We start from the raw sequence: 24135 nt of genomic DNA, 5'->3' as shown, positions 1-24135 counted from the left end.
GGGAGCTGTCGCGAGGAGCGTGAGGTCCGAGAACCATGTCTGGGTGGGCCAGTAGGGTGCTACCAGGATGACCTGCTCCTCGTCCTCCCTGACTTTGCACAGTGTCTGTGCAAGTAGGCTCACTGGGGGAAACGTGTATTTGCGAATGCCAGGGGGCCAGCTGTGTGCCAGCGCGTCTATGCCGAGAGGAGCCTCGGTGAGGGCGTACGAGAGCGGGCAGTGGGAGGATTCTTGGGAGGCAAACAGGTCCACCTGAGCCTGACCGAATCGACTCCAAATCAGCTGGACCACCTGGGGGTGGAGTCTCCACTCTCCCCTGCGGGGAACCTGCCTTGACAGCACGTCCGCTGTAGCGTTGAGGTTGCCCAGGATATGAGTGGCTCGCAGCGACTTGAAGTGCTGCTGACTCCGGAGGAGGAGACGGCGGGCGAGTTGTGACATACAGCGGGAGCGCAGATCGCCTTGGCGGTTGACATATGCTACTGCTGCCGTGCTGTCTGTCCAAACTAGCACGTGCTTGCCCTGGATCAATGGCCGGAACCTCCGCAGGGCGAGCAGAATTGCCAGTAACTCGAGGCAGTTGATGTGCCAATGCAGCCGCGGACCCGTCCAGAGGCCGGTGGCTGCGTGCCCGTTGCAAACAGTGCCCCAGCCCGTCTTGGAGGCGTCTGTCGTGACCACGATGCGCCTGGAGACCAGTTCTAGAGGAACACCTGCTCGTAGAAACGAGAGGTCGGTCCAAGGGCTGAAAAGACGGTGACAGACCGGTGTAATGGCCACGCGGTGTGTCCCGTGGTGCCATGCCCATCTCGGGACTCGAGTCTGGAGCCAGTGCTGAAGCGGCCTCATATGCATCAACCCGAGCGGGGTGGTCACCGCCGAGGATGCCATATGCCCCAGGAGCCTCTGAAAAAGTTTCAGTGGAACCGCTGTTTTCTGTTTGAACGCCTCCAAACAGGCCAGCACCGACTGGGCGCGCTCGTTCGTAAGGCACGCCGTCAGGGAGACCGAGTCCAACTCCAAACCGAGAAAAGAGATGCTCTGAACCGGGAGGAGCTTGCTCTTTTCCCAGTTGACCCGAAGCCCTAGCCGGATGAGGTGCGAGAGCACCAGGTCCCTGTGTGCGCATAACACGTCTCGAGAGTGAGCTAAGATTAGCCAGTCGTCGAGATAGTTGAGAATGTGAATGCCTACCTCCCTTAACGGGGCAAGGGCAGCCTCTGCGATCTTCATAAAGACGCGAGGAGACAGGGACAGGCCGAAAGGGAGGACTTTGTACTGATACGCCCGACCCTCGAACGCGAACCGCAGGAAGGGTCTGTGTCGAGGAAGGATCGAGATGTGAAAGTACGCGTCCTTCAGGTCTACCGCTGCGAACCAATCCTGATGCCGGACGCTCGCTAAAATGCGTCTTTGCGTCAGCATCTTAAATGGGAGTCTGTGTAAAGCCCGGTTCAGTACTCGCAGGTCCAAGATTGGCCGCAACCCACCGCCTTTCTTTGGTACGATGAAGTAGGGGCTGTAAAGCCCTTTCTTCATCTCGGCTGGAGGGACAGGTTCTATCGCGCCCTTCCGTAGGAGGGTAGCGATTTCCGCGCGCAGGGTAACAGCGTTTTCGCCCTTGACGAAGGTGAAGTGAATACCGCTGAACCTGGGCGGGCCCTGGCGAACTGAATCGCGTAGCCGAGTTGGACGGTCCGGATCAAACACCGCGACGGATTGGGAAGCGCAAGCCATGCGTCCAAATTCCATGCGAGGGGGACCAAGGGGACAACGTCGTCGGACGTACCGGCAGGTGGGGCCTCGCGGCGGGGCGGAGCGCGAGGTGCCACAGCACGTCGTGGCCGTGCTGAGTCTAGGGACATCGAAGCACTTACCTGGCTCCTTGTGACCACCCCCGGAACAGCCTGGGACGGGGGAGGAAGAGGCCTGTCCTCGTGACCCGTGGAGGCTGTCACATCGGGGGTGGATTTGTGCCACAGCTGGGTGCTCAGGGGTGAAAAGGGCACCGCTGGAGCTCCAATCCTGCAAGATAAAACCCGTGGACGGTAGTCGTGGTGACGACCGTACACACCGGGTATGTGACCCAGGGAGGAAGGAAGCCGTTCTTTTGTTGAACTGTTGGGTACCGCAGCCACTTGGGCGTGCGGCAAAATCAAACGAAAAGGCAACAAAAGATTTCCACCGGGGGATGGAGTGGTCTTTCTACCAGCTCCAGGTGAGTGGGTTCCCTCGTCCCTGGGTTGCCCATCTCAGGGGCGCCTCGAAGACCTCCGTGGGTTCTTCGGTGCCGTCTGTGAGACTGGTGGCGTCGGCTTCCTGCGGTGGGCTCCACGCCGGGGCCGGGCCGGAGGGGCGGACTGCGGTGGTGCCGGTGCAGTCACCGCAGGGGGATGCCCTTGGCGACGAGCAGACGGGGTGCGGGGTCTTGAGCCGCGCCGGGGCAGGATGTGCCGGACTGCCTCCGTCTGCTGCTTTACCGTCGAGAACTGCTGGGCAAAGTCCTCAACGGTGTCGCCAAATAGGCCCGCCTGGGAAATGGGGCAGCAAGGAACCGTGTCTTGTCGGCCTCGCCCATCTCGACCAGGTTGAGCCACAGGTGGCGCTCCTGGACCACTAGTGTGGCCATCGTCCGCCCGAGAGACCGCGCTGTGACCTTCGTCACCCGGAGGGTGAGGTCGGTCGCCGAGCGCAGTTCCTGCATCAAATCTGGGGCGGAACTACCCTCGTGCAGTTCTTTCAGTGCCTTAGCTTGGTGGACCTGCAGGAGCCATGGCGTGCAGGGCAGAGGCGGCTTGTCCAGCAGCACTGTAGGCCTTGGCCGTCAGGGACGACGTGAGCCTACAGGGCTTGGAGGGGAGCTTAGGGCGTCCACGCCAGGTGGAGGCGCTCTGCGGGCATAAGTGCACTGCGAGCGCCTTATCCACTGGGGGAATCGCCGTATAGCCCCTGGCCGCCCCGCCATCGAGGGTAGTGAGAGCGGGGGAACTGCGGAGTCGGGGTCAGGCAGTAAAAGGTGCCTCCCACGACTTCGTCAGCTCCTCATGCACCTCCAGGAAGAATGGCACTGGAGCGGGGTGCGGCCGGTCTGAGCGGCGCCGCGAGCCCAGAAACCAATCATCAAGCCGCGAGGGTTCAGGGGAGAGCGGAGGGTTCCACTCTAGCCCGACGCTCGCGGCCGCCCGGGAAAGCATGTCCGTCATTTCGGCATCGGCCTGTAACTGGGCGACCGTCCCCGAAGGGGGAAGCCCAGCTGAGGCTTCTGCGTCCGACTGGACAAGCCCGCTCTCCGATGCTGCGCTCGAAAGCTCATCATCTTCGCGGGCCTCGAACGAGAAGCCAGACTCGCCGTGCGACGAGCCGGCGAACTCATCCGGAAGCCCGATTGGGGCAGATGAGCGTGCTGGGGAATGGGAGGTCCGCGGGGGGATACCCGGCGGAGGCGATCCCATTGAGGCCCCCAAATCGCCCCCAGCGCCAGCCGCGCTGACCTCAAACCCGTAGGTAGGAGGACCAAGGCGGGGAGCCGCTGGGGTGGCTTGCTTTCTTACGAAAGCAAGCCGCGACCGCAACGTTGCCATGGTCATGTTCTCGCAGTGAGAACATGAGCCATTCATAAATGCTGCCTCCTTGTGGGTCGCGCCCAGACACGAGAGACAGCGATCATGACCATCCGAAGTTGAGAGAAAACGACCGCAACCAGGAATAACACACGAACGGAAAGGCATCTTTAGAAAGACGCGTCTTTAAAAAGACGTTCCGTGTGTGCGCTCTTTTAGAGAAATATACTCTTTTAGAGGGGAAAAATGCTCTTTCAGAAAATATACTCTCTAGTTTTTCTGCCAAAGCGCCCAGGGGCGTTCTCTGCAGTGCACCAGTGCAGAGGAGGGAGAAGCCGCTGAAATGCGCCGTCAGATCCAGCAGAGGTGAATGAACAGTGCTATTCAGCTCAATGAGCATGACCGTTCGGCTCCGAAGAGAAAATCTGAATGAGTGGTTGCATACCAGCTCCTTTTATACCCGTATGTTCGGGGGAGTGGCATGCAAATACCACTCGCCAATTTTCATTGGCCTTTTATCAAAGACCAGAGGTGTCTCGGGCTCCCAAGAGTGACCCCTAGTGTCACTACATCGACACCAACGTCGAGTGAGTGACAGATAGGGAACTGGGAGTTATGCAAGGATCCTGTTTGTCGACTTCAGTTCAGCCTTCAATACCATCATGCCTGATCTTCTCTCAACCAAATTGACCCAGCTCTCCGTGCCAACCACAATCTGTCGGTGGATCAGCAGTTTTCTGGCAGATAGGCAGCAGCTAGTGAGACTGGGGAAAATCACATCTGGGGCCTTCACTATTAGCACTGGTGCTCCTCAGGGATGTGTTCTCTCTCCACTGCTCTTCTCCCTGTACACAAATGACTGCACTGCTCTCTCAAGCTCCTGAAGTTTGCAGATGACACCACGGCCATTGGCCTCATCAGCAATGGTGACAAGTCTGCATAGAGACGGGAGGCTGTCACAACAACCTTGAGCTGAACATTCTCAAAAGAGTGGAGATGATAGTGGACTTCAGGAGAAATCCCCCCGCACAATTAAACTGCCTTCAGGACTCCCCCATAGTGCAATAATGTAAATACATACTGTATCTCATGTACATATGTAAATTCACTCATATTTAATTAAATAACTGCACATACCCCTAACTTGCACATATATTACCACTTGCACATGTACATACACTATTCTATGTTATATGTCCTATTTTTTTGTATGTGTATTTATACTCTTACCTTGTTTTATATTCTGTGTCTCACTGTAATGTTCTGTGTGCACTTGCTTGTTTCTCCTATCACCAAAAAAATAAAAAATAAAAATAAAAATAATTCCTTGTGTATGTGAGCAAACTTGGCAATAAAGCTCATTCTGATTCTGATTCTGATGAAGCATTGTGAAAGAGGAAATGAAAGGGCATTCACTGCAGAGCTCTTTTGCAACAGTTTGTTTGCCACGATTCTCTGATTGGCAGATGTTTCCTCTTCAGGATCACAGGTAACGTAGCACTTCACCAGGAATTCTGCTTTTAAACACGCTTTTTTATGAATGAAGTTACAATAATGCAAAATTATGGCTTCAACAAAAGTGTATACCATCGATTAACATCCTCAGAACTCTGTAGGACTGCCTTAAAAGGCTTATAAGTTATCGTTAAAAGTCAATATGTCTATGCAGAAAATGAAGGGAATTTTTACTTCTGTAACACAACTGTTGTTACAACTGTTGTTACAAAAAAAAATGTTCAAGGTAAGTAGCAGCGTGACAGGGTAGCAGGGCAAGTATTCCGTTATAGATTCCGTTTTGGAGGTCTCCATTGCTGGCCTGGTTTAATTGGTTTGATCCTGATGCAGCAAGAGAAGGCAGTCTAGAACTGGTGTGCTTGGTGAATAAATATTAAAGCCTAGACCTAATCCCCGAGCATACCACCTACACTGCATGTTAAATGGCGGGAAAAGGATTTAGATGACAGTTCCTGCTTAAACTTCTCACATGCTGCACTTTCACACATACTTACACATAAACACTGTCACAAACACATACGGCAGCCCTTCCATCTGTGCAAATCCAGTTATTTTTGCGTCTCTTTTATGTGATTTAGTATATTTTACTCTAACCAAATGTTACTTCGCATTAATGTGGTGGTGCTTTGGAAAGCACCTGGAGCCTGCAAGCATATGCATGACTCACCGGTGGCTGATCTTAGCTCAATTTGAGAAAAACCTGCCCTAGATATTTCATACAGTTCAAGAACAGATTAAAATGCTCTTGCTTTGATCCCTCTAATGCAACATCCAGAAACATTTCTGCTGTGCCACCGTGTATAAAAGGATTAGGTTGCAATGGGCATAGGTCAGCTCACTGCGTGGGTTGGCTTTCTCCTCCACCCCCTTTTTTACAGTCTTGAATGCTTTCTGCACTTGCCTTGAAGCAGATGAGCCCTACAAATCTGCAAGTGTGACAGCAAGAAGTAAAGAAAAGTGGTAAGCCTCTTTGAAATTGAAAAGGTGAGAGAGATTATGTGTGTTACATAATGGAGAGGACCAAGACATAGACATACTGTGTTAGGTTTAAATGATGTCCAACCATTTTAGGAGCAATTTCATCAGCTTTAGTGTTTGGTTATAGGAAAATGGCCATTACTGAACAGCTGATGACAGTGAAACCATATTTTTTAAGTAAAATATGTTGTAGAGCCGAGGAGGGCGGGGCCAGGCTGGAATGACGCACGCCCGGTCCCCAATCAGCCTGATGGGGCGCGCAAGGGATAAAGGCGGCCGGGGACGATAGTTCGAGAGAAAGAGAGAATTACAGGCAGCTGTACTGTGTGTGTGTTTATAGTTGTGTGTTTTTGTTTAAGTTGTTTATTAAATTATTATTTAAGTTCTCAAACCGGTTCTCGCCTCCTCCTTTCCCTCGAACCCCCTTACATATGTATAAAATAGGACTGTTGTTTTCCGTGTTGTGTGGAAATTAAAAAATGCAGTTACTGTAATATTGCCCTCTGACCCGTATGGAAATTCTGCAATAAAATGACTGTGCTTATTTTCCTACCATCAAAGCAATTCAAGTTTGAAGTACATGTAACTTCACGTATTTAATAGCAATTAGCATGCCTCAACAAACCTTACAGGCAGCCCAGAATGAGTAAAAGATCACAATATTTCAACATTTTTAATCACATTGCACTAAAGACAACATTTTTAATCACATTGCACTAAATATAAAGGGAAAAAACACTAACTCGTGCTGTGCATCCCAAGATATCCACTTTTTAAAAATATGAATAAACTCCAGAGGCATCCGAGTCATGATGTATTCAGTAGTGATCACCTCAGCAATTCAGGCATGCAATGTCTCTAATGCAATCGCGAATTTTCTGTTATTCCTCCTCCTTCGAAATGTAAATTAAATACAGATGGCCCGCATCCACGGGGTAAGGAACTGGAGTTTTGGAGGAAAACAGCTGAAAATACACCTTTTCATCTCTGCATTAGCTACTTTGATGACAGGCTTGTGTACATAACACTTGAACGAGCATGAATAAAACTGAGTAACCCTTGCATACGTCAGCAGAGAAGAATCAGTCATTTCACCAGAAGAGCAAGTTATGACATTTTGATTAAAGATTACAAGGTCAATATTTTTTATATAAAACAGCAAATGAATAAATCATTCATAATAAGACCAGTAACATGCATCAATAAAATAAATAAGGTCAATTTTGATTTCATTTTTATTTTGAAGTTCAGAGCAACATAATTCTAAATGTATTAAAATGCCATTTGTCTTGACTCTTAGCGGAGCCAATCCTTAATAGATATCCTTATAGCAAACAGCTCCATTGATAGTATGCAATGGCCTTTGTATACTCCAATCTTACTTAATTCAATTACATCTAATTCAAAAATCTGAATTTGACTGGATTCAGGTGAGTCTGTGATGGACAGCACTCTGTAGATGAGCTTGGATGATGGGCAGCTCTGAAGATCAATGCAAGCATCTGACTTCAAAGCCCCTAGAGGCCGGTTGGCATTCATCATGACCAACTCACAACGGAGAAGCCACTGAGCATTGAGGGGATAAAAACAACTTGTGAGTCACATAGAGCTTAGAAGCCGAGTTGGGTGCGCAGCATCTTTAAGCTCCTTAAATTACCAATAGTACTGACTCAAGCTCACCAAACCTAATTGGAATCAAAATTCTATGTGCTTTTTTCATTTATCCACCCTGTCTAAATAATCAGCAACAGTGGGCATTCTCTTATTGCTGAGGGGATGGAAATAGCCTGCTCTAATAGTCTTCATTTTGTTTATGTGGGAAAATGCCATTGCGTGTGTGACTAAGGATAAATTCCATCCAGCCTTGTTTTGGAATGGTAAGAGCTTGCATATGCTGATAGTTAAGATGCCACTCACCTTTTCTTTTTTTTTTTCTTTTTTTGGCCTGAGAATACTTATTTGTGGGCATCCAGTGGAGAACATTGTCTCTGATGTCTAGGCAGATTGCAGTGGACTCCTGCATCCCAAGGACAATTTCCAGTATTTGTTTTCTGTCTTTGGAGAGGATTGGCTGAAATGTGTGACCACTGCTTTCCCCTGCTTCCTTTAAATGGCATGGATACAGAATCATGGGAAATACCAGCCTCTGCTTCTGGTAATGAGAGTGTTGTGTGTGTGTGAACAGAGATGAACCTTTTTCACATTTATGGGTTTGGAACATTGAAATAAAATATAGCCAGGTAAACTTCTACAGCGGTGAATTAGAGACCACATCAATTTCAAGGACTGTTCGTTGGTGACATCAAGTGATGTCATTGTTCCATGAACATTCCCTGCTTCTCAAAACAGAGACTATTTAGCAGAGACGGGCCATTTCTATTAAAATTAATGGCAGAAATTGGAACGCCAAAATGCAGCCAACGGTCAACACTCCCTTCCATGTAAAATAGCCAATCACCTTTTAGATATTGAAATCGCCTGTCAATCAACTCAAGAATGGAGTATATATACATATATATATATATATATATATATATATATATATATATATAGATATATATAATAAATCTTTGTAGACTATTTTCAAGTAGGCTTGACAGTTGGCATGTAGTCTATTTTTTCTGTATTATTCATATTATGTGCTGTAGAAAAAAAAAAAACATTACAAAAAAGTGCGTTAAAAAAAAAACACACACCAGTGATTGGTTTTATGTACTGTAATTTTAAGGCCTAGCACTGTGTACTCTCATTTTGAAAAGAAAGTAATTAACTGTTCTTTTATTTTGTTCTGACTGGTTACCAATTGCAATAAGAAAATTAAAAATAAAATAAATAAATAAATAATAAAAATAATAATATAAAATAAAAACAAATAAAATGCAGTTTCTGCTCAAAAACAACCAAAATGAAAACACATTTTTATTCCTGTCTGTAAATGTGTGTCATCCAATACAAAGCTTCCCGAAAGCATCACTTGGTCACTCTCTAGTGATAAACATCATAATGTAGAGCTGACATACAGTATAGCGAGCATGCCTTGTAGCATATAGGCTGGATCTAAAAATGTCTACCCTCCCCTTGGCCTTTCCCTTTAACCCAACAGAAATGGAGCAGAAAGAGCATGTTAAGGTAGAGATCGCCTGACCTGAAGACAGTGGAATGATTGAGGGCACGTGAGACCTTTAGACAGTCTCTACGCCCCTCACTGGTTCTGCTTCACTGACAGGCGGTGGAATAACTGTGTCACATAGCTCTGTTACCATGGAGAAATTGGCATGGAAAGTGATACTGTTAGCATCTGTCTGAACAGCCATGTTAGTTTTCTGTTCTAATTATAAATGGATGTAAAATGTGTCCCTGACATTAACATCATCACTGCTCTATTGTACGATAACATGAGATCAGGCATACAAAGAAAGGGTGATGAGACTAATTAAAACACACCTCACAGTGTTTGTGCAAGCAGGGTCCAAAATTAACTTTTGTGGCAGTTAATTTTAATTAAATAAAATGAACAGTCACATTGGCCAATAGCGGATGAATAGAGAAAATTTACTTTCTCTGGAAAAGCTTCTTTTAGTAATGAAATAAAAGATTTTTGCCCTGTTTTTTATTTATTTATTTCAGGCCATTAATGAAAGAATTATTGACCTCAAACAATCATCTAAAATGAATCAATTTAAATCCACCCAATTTTATTCCTTTATTCCTTAAAAAATTTTAATAAATAAATAATATATATATATATATATATATATATATATATATATATATATGGTTTTCGGAATCTTGCAGTATAATCTTTTCTTGTCTTATTTCCTTCAACAGCCTATTTTAATAAAAAAAAAAAATTCCGATTATCATAATTATCCATCTTTTTCATTTCATCTTCCTTATTATTGACCAAAAAAAAAAAAAAAAAAAAAAAAATTGTCAGTAATTCCGTTGACTAGATTTACACTGCTCCATGGTGAAACTACATATGCCACATAAACATAAAGGTGAGGGTTGATTTATATCATGAGTTTTATTTTGGGAACACTTGACAATAAGGTTCCATTTGTTAACATTAGTTAACATGAACTAACAATGAACAATACCTTTACAGCATTTATTAATCTTTGTTAATGTTAATTTCAACACATACTAATACATTTTTTAAATGAATTATACAATTTTAAAATTAGTTATTATGAACTAACCATGAACAATTGTATTTTTATTAACTACAATAATCCTGAAATGCATGGTAATGTTTCCAAACACTCTTACATATTCGGGTCTTTAGAGACTCGGCACTTATATCTATCAGAAATGTATATACAAAATACCCAGATAGTGTAATTTTTCCAAATATTTTTAAGACGATTAGAAAATTGTAAAATAAAATATATTTTGATATATTTTGATGTTTTATTTTTCATAAATCAAATAGATAATGCAACAAATCAGGACAAATCTAGAACAGGATTCATTACTTTCACACTAGATTTTGTGAGATGTAACTGGCTGTCAAACACATACTGAGCAACACATTACACATAAGATACACATCAGATACACATAAATTACACATACGTTACACATTTGTATTTTCTCTGGCACTTTTTGAGTCTAAATAGATGCACAACTTTCAGTAGTACACCCAAATGACAATAGTCATATCATACTGTCCATGTGTTACACTTGCTATAATTTACTTCTATGTTGTTTCTACATCAGCTTGCAATGTCAAATGTAAATCAAATCAATCACTGAAACATCAGTGCCACCTTGAGTAAAAATAGCATGTATAATATTTATGTGTAAATGCATATGGGATACTGATAATTCACCAGTGTTGATAATTCATTGTTGCACAGAAGACATGATACCTAATACATTAACTAATGTTAATGAATGGAACCTAATTGTAAAGTGTTACCTTTATGTTGAAGTTCCTAATAAACTTATTGGCCAACTGGCAAGTAACCAGTGGATTTCTAGTACATTTTTACATTCATTCAGCACTTTGTGAATGTTAATTTTGGACTCTGCAAAATAGTTAGGACTGCATGAACTGACTGTACAAAAAACAAGCATGGCAAGTCATTACCATGCAACGCCACAGTAATGCAATGTAATGTGGCAAAAGGAAGCACATTTCTCAGCTGTGCTGTGATGTATATCACTAATAACATGGCTTAATGGGCATCCACTGTCCTATTCCAGCCAAATATGAGGGTTAGTCTGGCACTGACTGTGACATGCGATACTGTGATATTTCTGTAATTTCTAATGGATCCCCTAAATATGTCCATCCTCCCACTTGTCAACACTCTGACCACATCTGAACCTTTGTTTAGTAAATTATGTCATTTTAGTTGTAGAAGTGGCATGCTTGCTACCCCAGATGGTGTGTAAAACTATCAGGCAGCCTGCCATTTGTGGAAGGCCTGCCTAAGCCCCCTTTAATTCTTTGGGTTTAAACCATGGATTATAGTATAATATTATTGAAGTTTCATGTGGTAGCATCTAAATTAACTAGTTTTATTCAAGTCAGAATTATTATTTAATATGTCTGAATCAACCGGGTTACACATACACTGCAAAAGTAATATTTAGGGTTAGATCAGGTAGAAATGTATTCTTGAAGATATGTTACTGAGAATTTCCATTTAATTCTTCTTTATAAATGAACAATATCATTATTAAGCAAACACATCAAATAACAATGATAATAATAATAAAAATGCATTTAAAACCACATTCTTGTCTTACTGTTACTCACTACAGTAAGCCTACAATAATGATTTTACATTCAAGGCTGTCGGGTTTGATGCTAAATTTCAGGCTTCCATTATTTGTTCCTGCATGTTTACGCCATATCTGTAAACAAAGTAAAGAAGGTCCAGCGGCAGATATGCTACTTTGTTGAGACAACAGATTTTTCGGATATACGTCTTGTAGGACTTTCTTCTTAGGCCTACTATCAGTGACTCTTGGTGGCCGTTTTAGGGTTTTAGAGTTTATGGCGTTATATCGTCACGGCAACAATGTTGTAAAATTGCATAGAACTTTACACACAGAAAAGGTTAGTAAGCAGTTTTATCAAACTAAAATCATGTTAACACTCATATTGTGTATGTCTTGTGGCTATACTTTTGAAACAGTGAGTATATGTTAATGTTTTCTGATTTCCCCCATTCACTTCAGCTGCAAGTGCCTCACTGTAACTTGCTTTTAAAAGAAAAGGAGGGACAAATAGATTTTTTTTTTTTTTTTTTTTTTTTTTTGTGGTAATCAACATTATGCCACAAATGCTGTCGACTGAGCTTAACTTATACTGAACCCAGAATATTCCTTATAGTATTTATACGGTAATCATCCCACTGGTAGTTGCAACATTTCATGTCTAATTTCTTATTAGAGGTCACACAGCAGGATTAACTAAAAAGCATCCAAATATCCTCCTGGCATGTCTCTTTGACGTGTCCATCTGTCAGCAGTTGATATGGTAGTCCAATGCACAACTTTCTTCCCTAATTTTTCAATACTTGACTGTAGCATTAATGTGAGTCATGTGCCAAATATCTGTGATACATCCATGACAAGGTTATTAAAAGAACAATCTGAGGATCGCCGGGCAGAAATCAAGAGACGAACCAGAGATGTGAAATTGCTTCTGGTAAGACTGTGGTCATATCAGCGTGGGCGCTTCACTGATTAACGAATTAGAGAAGAAATGAAGTAGTGGAATGCGATGGATTGAAAGAGGAACACTGGGCATAGCCTGTGCTGTTAGGGAGAGGCCTGAAAAAAAGCAGCCTCATCTGCTGAGAAAATGAGTGAGAAGGGATGATGATGGTAATACACTGTTTAAAGTATAGAAAAAGAGAGGGATGATAGTTGCTTGTGCAAGAGAGGAACTAAAAGCCTGCACAAAGTGCCCCTAATGCACACGGGAGCATGGATGATGTACACCTCGTTAAAGCGAAGAGAGCGAAGCTGTTGTGTACTTACAGCACTGTAAAAGCTCAAAATATTCAAATACCCTGGAAGGTCCTCCATTACTAGACCTAGTACATATCTTCAAATTATTTTGATCCAAAATCAGATGCCTGTCTAGAGAGATGAAAGACATTCGAGGAAGCCGCTAGATTTGTGATGTGTTGATTATTCGCACATTATTTCTCATATTTCTCTTGATTGTTCTCTATTGATGTTGATGTGCTTTGCATAACAATGTATCCAACATCTTAAATTAGTTTCCAGGGGCTTCACTCTCCACATGAGAGTTGTGATTAGCGAGGGCTGCTTGAGTGGCTTGTCAATCTAGCCGGTCGACAAAGAGTAAGAAGATGGCTTCTCTATGTGGAGACTTTATGCTTGCTGACTCTCAGAAAGAGATGTCATCTATCTCAAAGGAGGCAAATTTTTTTTTATAAATAAATACATCAAAGCATGACAGTGGGCTCGCCTGGTTGAACCAATTGCTCCAATTTAAATGTATTTCCTATAATCCTCTTCTAAAGTCTTCTCTCATGGTGGTAGAGTTACCCAAAGCCACATCTGAGATTGAGCATGAACATCAAATACCCCCTCAGTTTCTATTAAAACGTACGAATGACCTAGACTAAGGTTTTTCAACTGGGGGTCCACGGACCCCTTGGGGTCAATGAAGGTACTGCAGGGGCCTGACACACATTAGTATTTTTTATTTATTTATTTCCTATTAACTCTGTTATTGTTTTCTGCCACCTAGCGGTGTGAATGCAGCATCATTCAACAAAACAGGAGTTCTCAGTTACCAAGTGAAAGTGTCTAATAACAGGGGATTATTGAGACAAAGCCACTAATATTCAGCTGGTCATGTGATCACCAAATGGTATTGCTCATTAATGTTCGCCTTGCACCATATGTAGAATAAAGCAGCTTTTTCTCTAACACTGGTATGACTAGAGTCTTCATCTCATGCAGTGCTTGGAAGGGCAGCTTTGCAAACTTCTGAAATTTAATCCAGTACCGATGACAAATTACATGACTTAAATTGAAATCAGTAACGTAACATTTTAGATGACTCTTTTTATATTATAATCTGATAATTTTTGGATTATTTTTGAATTGCTCATGGAATATTTTGATGAAAATATTAATCATTCATTTTATACCACCCCTGGATTTGCAAGTTCGAATCCAGGGCATGCTGAGTGACTCCAACCAGGTCTCCTAAGCAACCAAATTGGCCCGGTTGCTAAGGAGGGTAGAGTCACATGGGGTAACCTCCTCATGGTCACTATAATGTGGTTCGCTCTCGGTGGGACGTGTGGTGAGTTGTGCGCTCATCTGGATTCTACGAGCCATCTCTCCTGCTTCTCGGATCACTGTGCGATCTCTACAAGTAAGCTAATAAAATAATTTAAACTCAAATCAAAGTTTCATGTGCATTTATTTATTTATTTAGCAAGTAGTCTTGTAATAGGCTTTCTTTCTTCTTAAATTACATAATTTCAATGCAAATCAATATTTTATGTCCATGTAGTTATTTGTTTGGTTAGTAGCCATGTAAAAAGCAGGATAATTGTTATTGTTATTGCAAAATAAACCCTGACAGGGTGATCAGAATCCTGACGTGAAGCTAAAATCTAAAATATAAGTTCCCTATCTGTCACTCACTCGATGTTGTGTCGATGTAGTGATACTAGGGGTTACTCTTGGGAGCCCGAGACACCTCTGGTCTTTGATAAAAGGCCAATGAAAATTTGCGAATGGTATTTGCATACCACTCCCCCGGACATACGGGTATAAAAGGAGCTGGTATGCAACCACTCATTCAGATTTACTCTTCGGAGCCGAACGGTCGATGCTCACTGAGCTGAATTCCCATGGCTGTTCATTCACCTCTGCTGGATCTGATGGCGCATTTCAGCGGCTTCTCCCCCCTCTGCACTGGTGCACTGCAGAGAACGCCTCTGGGCACTTTGGCAGAAATAAAAGAGTATATTTCTCTAAAAGAGTATATTTCTCTAAAAGATCGGCACACACGGAACGTCTTTTTAAAGACGCATCTTTTTAAAAATGCCTTTCCGTTTGTGTGTTATTCCTGATTGCGCTCGTTATCTCTCGCCCTCTGACGGCCACGATCACTGTCTTTCATGTCTGGGCGCTGCTCACATGGAGACACGTTCGTGGATGGGTCATGTATTCATTGCGAGAACATGTCCATGGCAATGATGCGGTCGCGGCTTACCTTCGTAAGAAAGCAAGCCACCCCAGAAGCTCCCCGCCTCGGTCCTTCTACCCACGGGTATGAGGCCAGCGCGGCTAGCACTGGGGTGATTTGGGGACCCCAATGGGACCACCTCTGCCGGGTATCACCCCACGGACCTCCCATTCCCCAGCATGTCTGCCCTGATCGGGCTTCCAGATGAGTCTGCCGGCTCGTCTCACGGCGAGTTTGACCTCTTATTCGGAGCCTGCGAAGGTGATGAGCTCTCGAGCGCAGCATCGGAGAGCAGGCTCGTCTAGTCGGACGCAGAAGCCTCAGCTGGGCTCCTCCCTTCGGGTATGGTCACCCAGTCACAGGCTGACGCGGAGATGACGACATGCTTTCCCGGGCAGCCGCGAGCGTCGGGCTAGAGTGGAACCCTCCGCTCTCCCATGAACCCTCGTGGCTCGATGATGGTTCCTGGGCTTGCAACGCTGCTCACAGCCACGCCCCGCCCCCGTCCCTTTCTTCCCAGAAGTGCATGGATAGCTGACAAGGTCGTGGGAGGCACCTTTTACTGGCCAGTCCCAATCTTTCAGCTTCCCCGCCCTCACTTCCCTCGATGGTGGGGCGGCCAAGGGTCATGAGGACAGGCCTCTTCCTCCCCCGTCCCAGGCTGTTCCGGGGGTGGAGGAGCCAGGTAAGTACTTCGATGTCCCTGAACTCAGCACGCCACGACACGGTGTGGCACCTCAGGCTCCGCCCTGCCACAAGGCCCCACCCGCCGGTACGTCTGACGAGATTGTCCCTCCGGCCGAGATGAAGAAGGGGTTTTACAGTACCTACTTCGTTGTACCGAAAAAAGGCGGTGGGTTGCGGCCAATTTTGGACCTGCGAGTACTGAACCGGGCATTACACAGACTCCCGTTCAAGATGCTGACACAAAAGCAAGCATCCGGCATCAAGATTGGCTCGCGGCGGTAGACCTGAAGGATGCGTACTTCCACGTCTCGATTCTACCTCGACACAGTCCCTTCCTGCGGTTTGCATTCGAGGGTCAGGCGTATCAGTACATGGTCCTCCCTTTCGGTCTGTCCTTGTCCCCTCACATGTTCACGAAGGTCGCAGAGGCAGCCCTTGCCCCGCTAAGGGAAGTGGGCATTTGCAATCTCAACTAACTCGATGATTGGCTAATCCTAGCTCACTCTTGGGATGTGTTGTGTGCAAACAGGGACCTGATGATCTCGCACCTCAGCCGACTAGGGCTTCGGGTCAACTGGGAAAAGGGCAAGCTCCTCCCGGTTCAGAGCATCTCTTTTCTCGGTTTGGAGTTGGACTCAGTCTCGTTGACGGTGCGCCTCACGAACGAGTGCACACAGTCGGTGCTGACGTGTTTGAAGGCGTTCAGACAGAAAACAGCGGTTCCACTGAAACTCTTTCAGAGGCTCCTGGGGCATATGGCATCCTCAGCAGTGGCCACTCCACTCGGGTTGATGCATATGAGACCGCTTCAGCACTGGCTTCAGACTCGAGTCCTGAGATGGGCATGGCGCCACGGGACACATCGCATGGCCATCACACCGATCTGTCACTGCCTCTTCAACCCTTGGACCGACCTCACGTTTCTACGGGCAGGCGTTCCCCTAGAGCAGGTCTCCAGGCACGTTGTGGTTACGATGGATGCCTCCAATATGGGCTGGGGCGCTGTATGCAACGGGCACGCAGCTGCCGGCTTATGGACGGGCCCGCACCTGCGTTGGCACATCAACTACCTTGAGTTGCTGGCAATTCTGCTCGCCCTGCGGAGGTTCCGGCCGTTGATCCAGGGCAAGCACGTGTTAGTTCGGACAGACAACACGGCAACGATAGCATAAGACCGAAGCACCTCTCGGTATAGACGCGCTGGCACACAGCTGGCCCCCTGGACTTCGCAAATATGCGTTTCCCTCAGTGAGCCTACTTGCATAGACCCTGTGCAAGGTCAGGGAGGACGAGGAGCAGGTCATCCTGGTAGCACCCTACTGGCCCACCCAGACGTGGTTCTCGGACCTCACGCTCCTTGCGACAGCTCCCCCCTGGCAAATTCCCCTGAGGAAGGATCTTCGGGACAGCACCCGTGACCAGACCTCTGGAATCTCCATGTCTGGCCCCTGGACGGGATGCAGAAGACTTAAGCGGTGGTAGACATGATCACTCAGGCTAGGGCCCCCTCTATGAGGCACATGTATGCCTTTAAGTGGCGTCTGTTCACTAAGTGGTGTTCTTCCCGACACGAAGACCCCAGAGACGCGCAGTCGGATCGATGCTTTCCTTCCTGCAGGAGAGGTTGGAAGGGAAGCTGTCCCCCTTGAAGGTGTATGTAGCCGCTATAGCGGCACACCACGACACAGTGGACGGTAAGTCCTTAGGGAAGCACGACCAGATCATCAGGTTCCTTAGAGGCATGAGGAGGTTGAACCTTCCCAGATCGCGCCTCATTCCCTCTTGGGGTCTCTCCGTGGTCCTTCGGGGCCTACGGGGAACTCCATTTGAGCCCCTGGAGTCAGTTGAGCTAAAGGCACTCTCCTTGAAGACTGCCCTCCTGACTGCGCTCACTTCCATCAAGAGGGTAGGGGACCTGCAGGTGTTCTTTGTCGGCGTCACGTGCCTGGAGTTCAGTCCAGGATACTCTCACGTGGTACTGAGACCCCGACCGGGCTATGTGCCCAAGGTTCCTACGACCCCGTTTCAGGATCAGGTGGTGAACCTGCAAGCGCTGCCCCAGGAGGAGGCAGACCCAGCATTGTCATAGCTGTGTCCGGTGCGTGCTTTGCACATCTATTTGGATTGCATGCAGAGCTTTAGATGCTCTGAGCAGCTCTTTGTCTGCTTTGGAGGACAGCGGAATGGGAGCGCTGGGTCGATCCATATCATGCCCAGGACGTGCCACCCCCCTTGGGGCTACGAGCACACTCTACTAGGAGTGTAGTGGCCTCCTGGGCACTGACCAATGACGCCTCTTTAGCAGACATCTGAAGAGCAGCAGGCTGGGTAACACCCAATACCTTCGAGGTTCTACAATCTCCGGGTTGAGCCGGTCTCGTCCCGTGTGTTGTCAGGTACAAGCAGTTAAGTTGCGGGACAGCTGGCCGGGTGTAATGCTTGCGTATAGCGCCTTTCCCCTCCCGGAGGCAAAGACATGCGCTTTTTACCCCCAGTCGTGTTCACGAAGTCGTGGACCCTGGATGTCCTTCCTCCTTAGCCCTGTGGCAGGCGAGTTTGTGGAGAAACTTGTTGCCGGCCCATATGTGTGCTAACTTGGCCCTGTACTGGGGTAGGTGCTCCACATGCGCTGGTTGCCCATATGTAACCCTGTGTGATGTATCTTCCGCGAGACAGTTCTTCCGTTGGTTAACCCACGTCTTCCTTGGGCAGAGGCCCCTCTGCCCCCGGTCGCCGTGTTTGCAGAGCTCCTTCCCCCCTAGGTAGGACCTACCACGGGGACTTCTCCACATGAGACACTGCCGACAAGACTCGGTAAGACCATGTGACGTATTTCCACACAATTTCCTCCCCCTCGGGCAGGGTGTGGTCTCCGCACTGTCTTCCCCTCAAAAGTGACAGGGAATGGAGGTTACGAAAGTAACCAGGAAGTTTTTTAGGTCCTGCCTCTGCTTCAGTCGTGACCAAATCATACTGATCTGAGGAGCATTCAGAGGTCAAACACTTTCTTGTGATGTGTGTTTGACTCATACAAGCAGACAGAGGGGGCTTTTTAATGGTTGTTCAGGCTGTTATGAGCTTTAAAGAAGAAATATATGATGCCATATACTGTAGGAAATTATACAGGTTATCCTGACTACTAAACATAGTAAGGTTTGGTATGGCCCCTACAGCTTTCCACAGCTTTGTTTTCTCGAAAAGAAGCTTTTCCATAGGTTTTAACTAAATGCCATTTGAAAGGTAAAGGCATCCTTTCTCTTGCTAATAGTACTGTCATACTTTATGGGCGACATCTTGTATTTAAAAGATAATTCAGTTGGTATTAAGATAACAAAATTAGAGAGAGAAAAAAAGCCAGGATTAATGGCATTTCCTGACGTAACAATTTTTATGAATAAATAAATAAATAAATTGCTGCATTGTGGGATAATAGAATAAATAGTGAGTTGAAACCAGGCATGCACAGCATACAAACCTTAACAATGGTGAAAAACAACAAACATAATTTAACTAACTAACTAACTAAAATAAATAAATAAACAACTAACTAAATGTGACAAAAAATAAACCTGAAAGTATTAAAAAAACAAAATGCAACCAAAAAATGCAAAAATGGACACCATACTATTGCAGTTAATCCATAAATATGCAAGTGATTGCTGTAATTGCAGACATAGCTAAAACAGCTCCAGTGAAAAATCACTGTATCTATAATTTGTTTACAGTCTTACTGATTTGATGTTACCCAAATCACTAATTATTAAGGAATTATGTGAAGACTTGGTGCCGTTATTGAAGGTTACACTGTTATTGCTGTTATTAGTAAGGATGTGCACGCATAGTCGATATTCAGTTAACTGTTTGACACGCCACTATTTGAATACCAAAATCACTATTCGGTTATTCTGCATGTGCAACAGAGGCCTTCAACCTGACCCGCACTCGACAAATTTGGTTCAGTTTTTCAAGAACAGGGTGAGTTAGGGGCTGTTCAAACATGCTTTTGTGTGCGTCAGTGCTGTTTTTCTGTCTACTGTTAACACACGCTGGACGGAGATCTTTGACTGTTGCGCTGGATCCTGGAGTTAAAAACAATTTTTTTTATAAATGCATCTCAAAAATGCAAAGTTTCAGTGCTTGATAAATGGTAAGACAGTGTTTTTTCCCTTTTGCTCTGGTGTGCATATTGATGTACAATAATTAGTCTAATAAGTAATAAGTTCATTGCCATTTGTTTTTAAACAATTTAAAAATCAAAGCACCCTGAAGAGGCTATTTAACTGAAGCAGTGTAACTCCAGGCACATGACAATACTTGTGTTCCCTGGCTCACATGTGAAGATCTATGTGAAGATTTATCACGTGAAGATCTATGTATTGTGCTATTAAAACTCATAGCTCACTGTGCACTTTATTGGCTGCTATTTTGTGTAGTGTTTGAGGACATTCCATTGCAATAAACATTCTTTATTTCCACATCCGTCTCCCGACAAAAAAACGATTAACCATTTGTGAAACATTGTTAAAAATGGTAACTATTAATGTTAAAAATGGTAACTATGCACATCCCTAGTTGTTAGTGGCATGGCGACAAACATACATCATATATCTGATTTAAATTAGGATTCTTACAAAATAGCACTGGGATGAGTGACTGATGAGAGATTGAGAGCATGCATGTTTAAATGAAACTGAGAATGCTTGTTGGAGGTAGTGAAACTGAGAGCGTGCATAATCGCTCAAACTGTCTCTATCGCTCCACACAAGGTCTGTCGCAACTCACCGATCACAAATTCAAGATGAGATCTGCTGTGTCCGATCAATCGGTTCACCCCTGTTTTCTCAGTAAACAGTTTCCATTCAATTCAAAAACATTCTACAAATACTACTGTAAAAATCAGAGAAAGCACAGTGGATTGTAGCTAGGAATTTTGTGTTGTTTTTTTTGTTTTTTTTTGTTTTGTTTTTACAGTGTAGAGAAGTGAGAGAGAGATATGCCATGGGACCAGCAATTCACATTCTGGTCCACAATAGATGCACAACATTTATCAATTGTGAGATATGGCAGAACCATATTTATAGCTCTAAGATTGCTTTATCTTAGATTCCTGGAAAAACTTGGTTCGTGAAAGAAATATATCTACAATACAATTGCACTGTGTACCTTCAGTGTTGTACTGTGACATACAAACAATACTATCCTAGCGCTGATAAGATTCTAGATAACAAAGAGTGCAGTACCTTCAGAATCCAAAGCAGTCTCTTCCTTTTCTTTTCCGGTTCTTCTTTTGTGCTCACTGGAAGGAAAGGAGAAAAGATTACATTAGCACAATAGTGTCATCTACTTTGAAGTGCATATAAACAAGCACATAGCCAGGTTGCAAAGTAGGCCAGGGCACAACTATTCAATAGGAAAAAAACAGCTGTAAGCAAGCACATTTAGGGATGTATTTAAGCAATATCAAACATGCAAGTATGCTGTTATACTATATATCAGCATGAGTGTGATATATGGCCATATTCAGTCATCATAATATTCAGTAAAACAGCAAGAGTGTGAGTGTGATATTGCTTTTATTCAACAGTTTTGTAAACAAAAAGTTCAAATTATTTAAGGCACAATATGGTAAGTTTTTCATGGCCTAATTTTGCTCCGCTAATGGAAAAGTGCCAAAGCTGGATTGACTTGCAGGAAAACAGTACATTATTTATTATTTATGTTCATGTCACATCTCTTTTGATTTTCAACTAACACAGTATTAAGTAAAAGAAAGCAGTTTTGGACTCAGTACATTGGGGTTAGGTTTAGGGTTTGGGTTAAGACTCTATTAATGTAATTACTACTCAAACGTTTGAAAAAGAAAATGACCTCCTTATACAGATTTCCTGCAAGAGCAGTCTGTGCAGTGATACTATATAAGCAATCTCGGAACCCTGCTTGTCCACTCAGATTAGAGACCAGGTGAATTCAGGTAAAACGGGTCACTTCTTGTAAGTCATCTCAATCTAGACCCAGTTTACCTAAATGTAATCTATATTTCTTTATATTACAGAGTCAATGAACCATGAATCAGTACTAGTCTACACAAGGATCCTTTACTGACATAAGACAGAGCATAATTCCCAATAGGGCTGAGGATCATGTACTTTATCTGAATATTCAATTAAAGATGTTTTGAATAACAGTGGCCTGAAGGCACAGCTGTACAGTGTGCCAGTATGATGTTCATTAATTAGCACAGCTCTTAATACAACACACTGTTCATTGAAGACATGAATTACAGTGTCTGAATGTCCACATGAAGACCTGTGCTACGAAAGTCAACTTAAATTAAATATGAGAGAGAAGTAGGTTTGAGCTCTGGAGAGATAATGGGAAATAAGTATTATTTTAATTAGAAACTGCATAGTCTTGTGTTCCAAAATTTATTTTATCCTCTTGATGACAACCTAACCTAACTTCAACCACCCTAAAATTGACCTTGGATATAGCCATTAGCCTTAAATTGTATGTTTATTTGATATTTACTTTGTGCATTACTGCTGTTCCATTGAATTTTTCCAAAAGATTTAAATACAGACGAAAAAAAAAAATAACATAAGAATGATATGATATTGGTCTTTGGGTTAACTGATCCTTATTTAACTCAAATATTTTAAAAGACATAAAATGTGGAAGAATTGGCCTTATATGGCATAGTATTTTACAATAATTGCTAAATTTGCAGTGAATGGTCTCAGTGATTGCAGGATATTTGAGTATTAAACCACAGGATTCTCTCTCTGTCTTTTACACACACGCACGCATTATCTCTCTCTCTCTCTCTCTCTCTCTATCTCTCTCTCTCACACACACACACACACACACACACTCTCACTTTCTCTGATACGATAAAAATTGTATTAGCCCCAGTTGCAGCGGATGCCACTCTTCATTATTTAACTTACAGAAAGCATTTTGAGACTCAAACGCACAGACACTAATTCAAGACAATTTACTCCCATTTAGTATGATTTATCATACACCGCAGACCACCTAGAGGAGTATTCAATTAATAAAGCAGAGTTGTGTGCTTGCCAAGTCTATCAATGCTCATCTTGATCAAACACAATTTCCACCTCAGAATCTCTTGTGTAAAGTGTGTAAAATAAACACTGTAGAGAAGCGTACACTTTCAATTTGAGGGTTACCTGAAAAAACTGTGCCACTGCTATTCTGACAAACGGTTAACTGTGTGTTTGATGTAGTGGCATTGTAAAGAGGTCAAATGTACATATGTTGTTACATGTGTAGTGTATGCACTATGTGGAAAAACTAAATATATTACTGTCTCTAAATAGTGTTATAAAGTAGCATTTAATATATTGTGTGAGTTGAGTCTCACTTCTAACACTGGCACAAAATTATCCAAACATTTTGTTAATTTGTAATTTGTGACCAGTCAATGACATTTAATCAATGCAATCGAGTAAAACTCAGAATCTTTCGAAAGTACAAATTAATTATATTACCAGAGGCCTAATGTTGAAATTAATCAAAAGCAATAAAACTGATCTGCACCTAGAAATAGGTCATTCTGGAGAGATATACAGTATATACGCATATACTGTATACATAGCTAAATATCTAAAATGTGACACAGGTTTTAGATAGGAACCGTTCATGCAAAAATGAACATTCTGTGGTTTGATGAGAACCAATGAGGTTTGATGTTACTGAAGTGTCGCTATATTTGATGTGCGTGGTTTTTATGGGAGTTGATCAGTGATCTGATTTTTGATGTGAGAATTTGGTCTGTTCACAACAAATGTGATTATATGGGTTCAGAAGAAACACGTGCATTGATTACTTTTACTGGAATTTTGTGGTGTTCGTTTGTCCTTTATGGATCTTTATGAGTGACTATTTGATTTCATTATATGGTGAAAAGACGTGTGACAATAATAATAATAATAATAATAATAATAATAATAATAATAATAATAAATCCTTTTGTGTTCCATTAAAGAAAGAAATGCATATGGGTTTGGAGCATTTTGAGGTAAATTATTAGTTTAAGTCTGAATCAGATTCCCAAGCATAATCGTAGAAGTGTGCTCTAAATTTGAGGTTGAAATAAATGATTTAAATAATGTCTTCTAACTTCTTTTGATATTGAGTAAGCATGCGTATAATGTAATCATTTGGGTGTAA

The 24135-nt window shown here is 43.8% G+C and overlaps 1 protein-coding gene across 4 annotated transcripts in view; it reads right to left on the bottom strand.

The window, feature by feature from the left end:
* LOC127436792 (synaptotagmin-1-like) overlaps positions 1 to 24135 on the bottom strand; it is a 316083-nt gene that overhangs the window by 181941 nt on the left and 110007 nt on the right. For all 4 annotated transcript variants that reach the window (XM_051691178.1, XM_051691179.1, XM_051691177.1 and 1 more), the window contains exon 2: positions 21183 to 21238. The gene's annotated coding sequence lies outside the window, so the exon portion shown is untranslated. The remainder of the gene's footprint in view (positions 1 to 21182; positions 21239 to 24135) is intronic.

The sequence above is a fragment of the Myxocyprinus asiaticus genome, chromosome 47 (assembly GCF_019703515.2).
Source record: "Myxocyprinus asiaticus isolate MX2 ecotype Aquarium Trade chromosome 47, UBuf_Myxa_2, whole genome shotgun sequence".
NCBI classification, from domain to species: domain Eukaryota; kingdom Metazoa; phylum Chordata; class Actinopteri; order Cypriniformes; family Catostomidae; genus Myxocyprinus; species Myxocyprinus asiaticus.
This window is presented reverse-complemented; position numbering and strand designations above follow the sequence as displayed.